Source organism: Diabrotica virgifera, chromosome 7 (genome assembly GCF_917563875.1).
Source record: "Diabrotica virgifera virgifera chromosome 7, PGI_DIABVI_V3a".
Taxonomy (NCBI): Eukaryota; Metazoa; Arthropoda; class Insecta; order Coleoptera; family Chrysomelidae; genus Diabrotica; species Diabrotica virgifera.
The window spans coordinates 245,156,004-245,166,176 of record NC_065449.1 but is presented as its reverse complement, the minus strand read 5'-3'; positions in this window follow the sequence as shown (position 1 = coordinate 245,166,176).

Genomic DNA, 10,173 nt, shown 5'->3' with positions numbered 1-10,173 from the left:
ATCTTCTTAGAGTCTTCGTCCGTCTACCGTTCCTTGGATAATAAGCCTTTCCATGTTTTCTGTCAGCTCTGATAGCATGTCCGAAGTATCTTAATGGTTGGAGATGGCATGGAGATGAAAAGCCGTTTCCTGTCCTTTAGCTCATTTAAAACGAGCTAAAGGTCAGCAAGAGGTTTCCGGAATTCTTAAACCACTTGCACCAACTTCAGTCTTTGGCAAGCTAATCGGCATCTTGAAACGACGATGTTTTGAGACGTGGCATAGATCCCACTGGTTGAGCTCTTATTGTACTAATGGACAAAAGAAATCATAAGGCATCTGCTTAAAAGCTTCCCATGGAGGCGACAGATCAACGGACAACCTCACATGAAGTGGTGAAAACTTGCATGATCCTTGATATCTAACTTGATTAGGTACCACGAGCTTGTTTGGGTTTTGAAGGATTGGAAAGGATGGCAGCAGGAAATTTATAAAGACAAACTTAATGCCACATTAGGTTCTGCTGGATCCTGCAAGATCTCTTAATCTTAATCTCATCATAATCAACCCGTGCTCGTCCACTGCTGGACATAGGTCTCCCTCAGCTCTTTCCATCCTTATCTGTTTTGTGCGGCTTGCATCCAGTTGCTGACAATAAGCTTCAGATCGTCAGCCCATCTGGTTGGTGGTCGTCCTCTGCTCCGTAGTGCTTCTTCTCGTTGCCTCCATTTGACAATACGTTTTGTCCAAGATCTCTTCAGACTTTCTATATTCGGAACAACGTCAATTTTCAATTTTCGCAAGGTTTTTTTTCAACTTTTGACCACATTGGGTATGAATTCATTTTACAATGCAAAAAAATAGACGGTATATTCTCCTTTGTCATTTTCGGTGTAAATTTATTATTGAAGAACGTGGTATATTCTTTTTCCTCTTCCCTTTTGTAAGGAATTCTGCTTGTCCATTAACGGATTGATACCTGATACCTCTATGGAAGATTGTGATACTTATTCTATGTACTGATTGGTGATTTATCTCTTGCTATTTTGACCTCACGTGTCTCCCCCATTCTGTTTGTGGTTATTCTGTTTTTTTCTTGTTCTGAAGCTATTTATTTGTGGCATTTTTGTAATAGACTATTCTAAATGGGAAATAAGCCACAATTTAATTAAAGAATGATTTTATTAACGTTTCGATGTCCACATCGGACGTCGTTGTCAAAATACATTGGCAACGACATCCGGTGTGGACGTCGAATCGTTAATAAAATCATTTTTTAAATTAAATTGTGGCTTATTTCCCATTTAGAATAGTTTATTCTTTTTTCTATTTAGTGTCCATTCGTTTATACACTGAAAGTAAAATTTTCTTCTAATTTCTTCACTCCTCTTTGTATCTCTCAGCATATTTCTTGTAATTTTTCTCAGTACTCTTATTTCTGCAGTTTCTAGTACCTACTCTTTGTGTTGTGGCTGTATCGGGTCTTCTTTCTGATGCATGTCAGGATTGGTCTTACATTCGATTTATAAATTCTTGATTTCATCTCAGTGTTACATATGTTGGTTTCGCTAAATAGTGTAATCCAAAGGTATTTTATTTCCATTACTTGTTCAATATTGATGCCATCAATTTCTAAGTTACATCTGATTGGTTCTTTACTGATTACTAATATTTCCGTTTCCTGAGATGAAATTGTATTCAATTATTTTGCTCTTTTGTTAAAACTGTGAACTAATCTTTGCAGACTATCTTCATCTTGGCCTATCATATTGCGTGGTCTGCAAATCAGAAGTATTTTTACTTGTTTGTTTCCCATTATGTGTATCATCTTCCTTTGTTGACGCTTGTGATGCTTTCCTCCATGATTTAATTGTAGGGCATGTAAGGTGACCAACTATTTTTTGTTCAAAAAGAGTACACTTTACAAGTACAGTGGACTCTCTCTATAACGAACAAGGATATTAAGAGGTTTCGCTTATAACGAGGTACATTAGGTGTCCCATGAAATTCCTATTGAACTATAACCCTCTATAACGAGGAATATTTGGTTATAACGAGGAAAAATGAAACCGAAGAATATGTTTTTTACCTGTTTTTAGGGCAGTAATGGCTATAAATAAACACCCCCACTGGCTGTATATAGAAATTCCTAACATCTGTGTTATTATCGAGGCAAGTGCTGTAATATGCTTCGCCGCCTGCAATAAACTTCTTCCTGTGTATTGACCGATGTTGATTATTGAAGGAAATTTACAATTTACGATGGCGAGGTCTCATTGTTCACCATCGACCCCTAATAAATTACTTAAGAGATATCAAAACATTTCAATATTACTGTTGTCTGATATAACGAGATCCTCTTATAACGAGGTAATTAGGCCGCAATTTCAGTTCTCGTTATAGAGGGAGTCTACTGTATTTCATAGGCGAAACAAAAAAAAGAAGAAAAAAGGATAAAAACTTTATTTTCTTTTAAAAACATATTATTCTTTGGAGTGCATTTTTTGCTAAATGAGGATGTTCCTATAATAATGTAGCCACATCCGAACAACTTTTATTTGACGGCAGATAATATTTTTATAGAAAGCTGCGACTTCTCACTGCTCCAAGAGTGAAAATACCCTTTCAACAGCAGCATTAATTAGGGTCTGGACAACATAAGCAAATTTCTATTAAAACTTTTAAATTTTCATGTGGGATATGTTCTACTCTAAAATGCCGAAAGATTTCTGCCCATCTTTTTTCAAGTTCTATTTTCTCATTGTTCCATTTCTTCAATTTGTCTTCATTTAAATATAAATTTACTCTTCGAATTTCTTCAAAGAGAAAATGGTCATTACTAACAATGGGGTGTATTCTGTAACATCTCCGTTAAATTTAAGAGGCCTCTAAAATTTAACTTTTAACGGTCCTCTAAAACTTTTCGGTTAGATTGTCATTCTGTAAACACATATTGGGGTGTATTCTGTAACATTTCCGTTAAATTTAAGAGGCCTCTAAAATTTAACTTTTAACGGTCCTCTAAAACTTTTCGGTTAGATTGTCATTCTGTAAACACATATTATAGAGGACCGCTAAAATAATATTATTTTAGAGGAATCCTCTAAAAGGTTTTGGAACAAATACGGCAACGTCGCACGTTGATCGTTTTGAACTACTTTTAACCTAGAAATTGACCGAAAACTGACTGTTAGAGGCCAAAAACCTTAAGAAGAAGAAGAAAATGACAGTTTCCTACAAAATAATACTTATTACATTTAATTATTTTTTAGTAAAACTCATATTTTCCAATTAAACATTTTTATTTATAAAGTTATACATTAAAATATTGCTGAAAAAATGCATATCTATTTTTTCTTCTCCCCTTCGACACTAATTTTGGTCAAATGGTCTATTTTCAATAACATTAAGGTCATCTTATTAATCTGCATCTGGTTATAAACCTTCTGAAACTTTACCTTTGTAATCATTTGGTACGTTTTGTAATGTTCCACAATAACTTTAAATAATTTTACCTGCATTAATAGGATTTAATTGCTTTGACAAACATCTTTGACTTCCAACACTTTTTCAATAACATTTCTAGGTACTTAGTTAGGTACCTACTTCCTTTGAAATGGTAATTGTAGTTATTTACTTTCAGGTCAATTATTTACTTTGTGTTTATGTTGTAATCTGAAATCAGCTCTACAAAAAGAAACAAACATTTGAATTTTGTTACTTATAGGTGTAGTGTGTCAATGTAAAGTAAAAATGAGACTTACCTTTTATTATTATTTATTAAGTACTTCTTCACCAAATACATTATAAAAAGCAATTTTCCATTTTTAAATATTTATCTCCAGTATAATACAAGAATAACAAACTACTATTCATACAAACATAACCCAACAAAAATAATCAAACCACATTTAACGGACTGCTAAAAATTTAGCGGGTACGTTTTGACATCCTCTAAAATATTTTTATTTAGAGGGAGTTTTAACGGTTTAGGTTATGATTTTAACGGATGTATGATTTACAGAATACCAAAATATTTTTAGCGGGCGCTAAAATTTTAGAGGCCACTAAAATTTAACTGAAGTGATACAGAATACACCCCAATATCTTTTACTTCCTTCATTACAAATTCGACTGCTGTAGAAAATTCTTTCCATTCAATTTTACTGTTTAGAAGGGTCCATTTGAAACAATTTAATGCTCTAAACTAAAGTTCACTATCCATTCCATCCGTTCACAATGAGTATAAAATTATACAAATGAGTACTTTCAGAGTACAGTATTTGCAAAGAGTACGGTTTGCGAAAAAAGAGTACAAAACTCAGTAAATGAGTACAGTTGGTCACCTGAGGCATAGGGCTCAATGAGCCCCCTGTCTTATTCCCCTTAACATGGTACATAAATGGCAATATTCTGCGTAGTATAAGATTCGCTAAACGCTCAGACTATTGTAGTTCTTTCTGCAGGCGGCAATGAATCATTTTAACGCTTGGTAAACAGAACAAATAAGTCCTCTAGAATCTAGAAAGAAATGCAACCCACCTTATGCACTTGTTACATAAATTACTATTAATTGATAGTTGTTTACTCTACGGTTAACCCGGATTTTCTATAAATCGAATCGGCCACGGTGAACTTATCGAGCCTCTATCGTATACTTACTCTTCAGAATCTTTATCCATTAGCTGTTCGCTTCGTTAAAAAAAAAAAGAAAATAAGCCGGTACGTACACCAAATCAAAATTGTTTCGCATTTATAAATATGTAATTAAATCCGCTAGACCGTATCACTGACGATTTCATTTAATTTAATGATGAGCAAGTTCGAAGAGGCTTATTATTAGATATGCTTTCTCTGGAGGTATTGTTTTCTTAAGATATAATCCTCGAAAATTAGACTTTAAAAGCCACCGTCTGGAGTTAAAGAGCTAATGTTCATTGTTGGGATTTAAAGACCGTACTACTTCGGGCTTTTATTTAACGTGTGAAATTAATTAAAGACCGTACGATAAGCAGTTTACAAAACAAACATTAATCATACGGGAATATATTACATATATTTTTTAAAAAGTCGAACGAATTAAGATATTATGCAGTAAACGTAGTGAAACTTTATTATAAAAATGGAGCTATAAGTGTAGATATATTATCAGAAATACTGTCATTGGGTCTATTGAATAAAAAGAAGTATTTGCTTTTACACAAATATTTGGATAGCGCTAATCGAAAGGGAACCAACCGCCAAAAGTTGATTTTGGGTAATTAAGGTTACAAAAATAAAAAATGTTTTTCCTTGTAATTTTCAAGATATTAGAGACTTTTTAAGGTATGATACCACGTTCGAAAGCTAATATTACTCACTATTAATTTTTTTTTCATGAGTTAACTTTTTTTGTTTTTTGATAGTGTTTTGGTGGTTAGTTCTTTTTTAATTATTTCAGAAAAACTATTTACTGGTGTAAATGAACCATGAGACTCATATGGTTCTGTTTAGAGATTGAGAGAATCTAGAACGGTTCTTTCTAGAAATTTTACTTTACTATAATAATATTCGAAAAAATAATGTGTGCGTACTTTGTACGCACGTAAGAAGTTATACTTCTATTATTATGATTTCAACGAAATTAATATACTTAATACATTATTTGTATTTTATTTAAATATTAAACTAACTTTCTTTACCTACCACTTTTAAAAAATTTTAATTAGAACATACCAAAAATATAAAAAAAAAAGAATATGAATCGTCCGGGATTTGAAACCGGGACCTCTTGATCTCCGGTCACACGCTCTACCACTTAGCTATAACCATTTCGCTTTGACAGGTTACAAGATTTCTCATACATACTGATCAAGTGAAGTATACAAAAATACTTTAAATATACTTACTGTTATTATAAAATATCTTATTCCCCAGGAAGACAAATCCAAAGACACAAAAATTGTAATAAATAATACATTTACTAAGAACACTAATATATCCTTTTATATGATATAATATGACTTATTTGCGCTGACAGCGCTGATACATACATATCTTGAAAGATTAGCAACGAAATATATACTGTCTGTGTGCGCATGCGTCCGGCATGTGATAAAATTTCACTCTCGATCGTAAATAAGTATAACTTCAAAATGAAAATACCTACTTAAGAAATTATTAAAAAAATATAAATACTTTTTAATCAAGAAACCTTTAAACTATAGAAGAATAGAAACAAGAAATACGATATTTGTGGTAAAAATTTATATTTATTTACTTGGCAAGAAAATTCGAAAATTTCAACCAAACAATAAACTTATAAAACTAAAACTCATAGTATAGGTATGGTTTTTTCTACCTTTAGAAAAATATATCTTTGGTTATTTTCTTAGTCTTAATTTAACTAATAATAGGAAATCTTAAAACTCATAAAATCAAAAATTTTTAACATACATAAAAACTCTCTAAAACTAATCATGTAGGAACGTAACTTTTCTTAATCTCTCTTTCACAAAAAAAATATTTGCGTTAATTTTCTTATTGTTAAGATGAGTAACAAATCTTACAAAAACTCATAAAATCAAAAATTCTAAACAAGCAACAAATATTTTAAAACTAATATTCAAGTATAGAAACGTAAGTTTTGCTAAAATATGCAAAGGAACAAAGGAACTTCAAGCAAGGAACCAAATCCTTCAATAGCATCCTAAAAATCCTCTAAGTTTTTAATTTTGTAGAATTTAATGTCAGATTTTGGAAAAAAACTGGAATAAGGACTTAATGTCCTCAATAATGTAAAAGGAACCAACCGCCTTGTATGTCGGTTGATAACAAATACTGCCATAATTATAAAAAGAACCAACCGCCTTGCATGTCGTTTGGTTGAAATATTTTCAATAATATAAAAGAAACCAGCCGCCTTGCATGGCGTTTGGTTACAATATTTGCAATATTATAAAAGGAATAAGTAGATGCCTTCCAGGTCTTTTGGTTGCATTTATTGCAAAAATATAAAAGAAACTACTGCTTGGGTCTTTTTATATTAAAGAAAACTGCCTGATTTTTCGATTGTCGCTTGGACCTTTTTTCTACAGATGTCGCTAGAAGCTCCGTAGGTGAACGGATTTTTTTACACATAAATATAAAATGAATATCTGGCTATCTTTTAGTGTTATTAACTCATTTTTTGTCAAATGTCGCTTGGTTCCTTTTCGATTAGCGCTATCCATTTAGTAATTGAATAAAGTCATTTCTTTAATGCTTTATTTAATTATTATTAAGTAAATACTTAAATACGAGGAAGTAAAAGCAAATACTTCTTTTTATTCAATAGACCCAATGAATCTCAGTAAGCTTAAGCTTTTCCGATTAGGGGCTGAATAATTATACTAACTTATTCGGTATAATTCAGTTCTTTTTAAAATATTAATAAATAAATAAATAAATAAATAGTTTATTTACGGCCAAAATACCATTTACAAAAATACCACATATCACATTAGATATAGGTAGTATCACAATCATAAATACATATTAAAATATAGAACAATATCACTATATAAAGACTGAAAAATCAAAAACATATACATATATATATATATATATATATATATATATATATATATATATATATATATACATACATACATATATACACATATACACACATGTTCGGAAAGGTTTCCGCGGTTAATACAATGAAACTTAAAGCTAAAATCAATATCAACAAAAGAATTAATATTAAAATTAAACTCACCAGGCTTCCGGGTTGAACCGCGTCGTTGGTTTCTAGGCCGAGCTTTCGACGTCCTCTCTGACGTCATCTTCAGGGCTTCCGGGGTCTCAGTCTCCTGAGGCTCCAGACACTACACTCACTACTCACTGCAATACTGTTGTTGCTGACGCTGGGGCGGTCCAGCCCCAGGGACCGCCCCAGCGTCAGCAACAACAGTATTGCAGTGAGTAGTGAAGTAGTGAGTAGTGAGTGTAGTGTCTGGAGCCTCAGGAGACTGAGACCCCGGAAGCCCTGAAGATGACGTCAGAGAGGACGTCGAAAGCTCGGCCTAGAAACCAACGACGCGGTTCAACCCGGAAGCCTGGTGAGTTTAATTTTAATATTAATTCTTTTGTTGATATTGATTTTAGCTTTAAGTTTCATATACACACATATATACACACATATATTAAATACAATTTAGCATTTTTTTTTCAATTTTTTCTTAAAACTAGGCAATGAACAGTCAAAAAAGTCAATATCGATATTATTGGCCCCCTTAGACATTCTTCCAATTGCTTTGTTCTGTGCATAATTGGTGCAATGAAAGTCTACAAAAAATAGTTCTTTACTACGAGTATTACATTGAGGAACTCTATATTTTATCTTCTCAAGAAGTGTTGAGCAATCAACCAATCCATTAGCAATCTTATATAAGAAAACTAAATCAAGAAATGATCTTCTATTTTCCAGTGATGATAAATCTAATAAGTTGAGAATTTCACTATAATTGATGTTTTCAGATGGTATATTTAGTTTATATGCAATGAATCTTAGAAATTTTTTTTGGACTTTCTCTATATTATCGATGTGGCATCTGTAGTAGGGTGTCCATATGCAGCTTGAATATTCTAATATTGATCTAACTAATGCACAATAGACAGATTTAAGACAATTTATATTATTAAAATCAGAAAGACTACGTTTTACAAAACCAAGCATCTTCAAAGCTCTATTAACAACAAACTCAAAGTGCTTAGTAAAACTCAAGGAGTCAAAAATAATGCCTAAATCTTTAATGGATGTTAAAATTTCTAAGTTTCTGTTGTCAATCGAATAGTTAAAGAGTGTAGGTTGTAAGATTCTGTGATATCTCATTATTTTACATTTATCAATATTTAAATTCAGTTTATTGTCACAACACCACCTGAAAAAATTATCAAGATTCTCTTGTATTAGAAGACAGTCATTTATATCTTTAACTACCCTATATATCTTTAAATCATCAGCATACAGTAATATTTTACAATCGGAAAAACAGTTTAAAACATCGTTGACAAAACAATTAAAAAGCATTGGAGAGAGATGACTTCCTTGAGGAACTCCTGATAAGACTTTAATTTCTGATGATAAGCAATCATGAATTTTGACAAATTGTCTTCTATTTGTTAAGTAACTTTCAAGCCATGATAATAATGATCCATGAATTCCTAATGCAGATAATTTTTTAACTAATATATCCTTATTCACTCTGTCAAATGCCTTGGAGAAATCAGTGTAGATCACATCAACCTGCCACCGGCTCTCCAAGGCCTCTAAAATGAATTCCTCCAATACAAGTAGGTTTGTAGATGTAGATCTACCTGACATAAAACCATGTTGTTCAGTTATTAGTATAGATTTTATTTTTGGATATAATTTTTCAGTTATTAACATTTCAAAGATTTTAGCAAAAATAGAGATTTTTGAAACTGCTCTGTAGTTCTCAATAGATTTCTTATCGTTATTTTTGTGTATCGGGGTAACATAACTATCTTTCCATTTATCAGGAAAAACACCTTGAGACAACGACAAATTAAAAACTTTACATAAAACCTGAGAAAGGATGAATCTACAATATTCCAGATTATAGTGTGAATATCGAGAAAAGTGAGTAGAAATAAAAATTTACTTTTCACCGGGCGCGAGGTCTGTGAGTCTTTCACATAACCGTGTCCTTATGTATTATTGGTAAATAAATTATACAACTACACCAGCCGGTGTTTTTTCTTCAACACAGGGTTATTCACTATATTTTGACCCCCCTGTAAACTGCTTTATTTACAGACTTAGAAAAAAATGTACAATATAAAAGTTATTCGATTTTTAAATTATAATTTTTTGACATATATATCGTACTAGTGACGTCATCCATTTGAGCATGATGACATAATCGACTATTTTTTTAAATGGGAATAGGGGTCTATTGCTAGCTCATTTGAAAGGTTATTCAATTCCCTATTCAGTAATATAAACATTAACGTGATTAATTATACAGGGTGACCAAAAATTTTTTTAATTAAATTAATTGACACAAAAAGAAGAATGTATGTAATTTATTTAATTTAAAATACATTTGACTGCTGTTAGAAAACAGAAATAAAAGTTTTTTTTTTATTTAGCTAATGCCTCGACAACTAATGGCCATTGGCATGGTAGGTACGGTAATTTTGAACAGT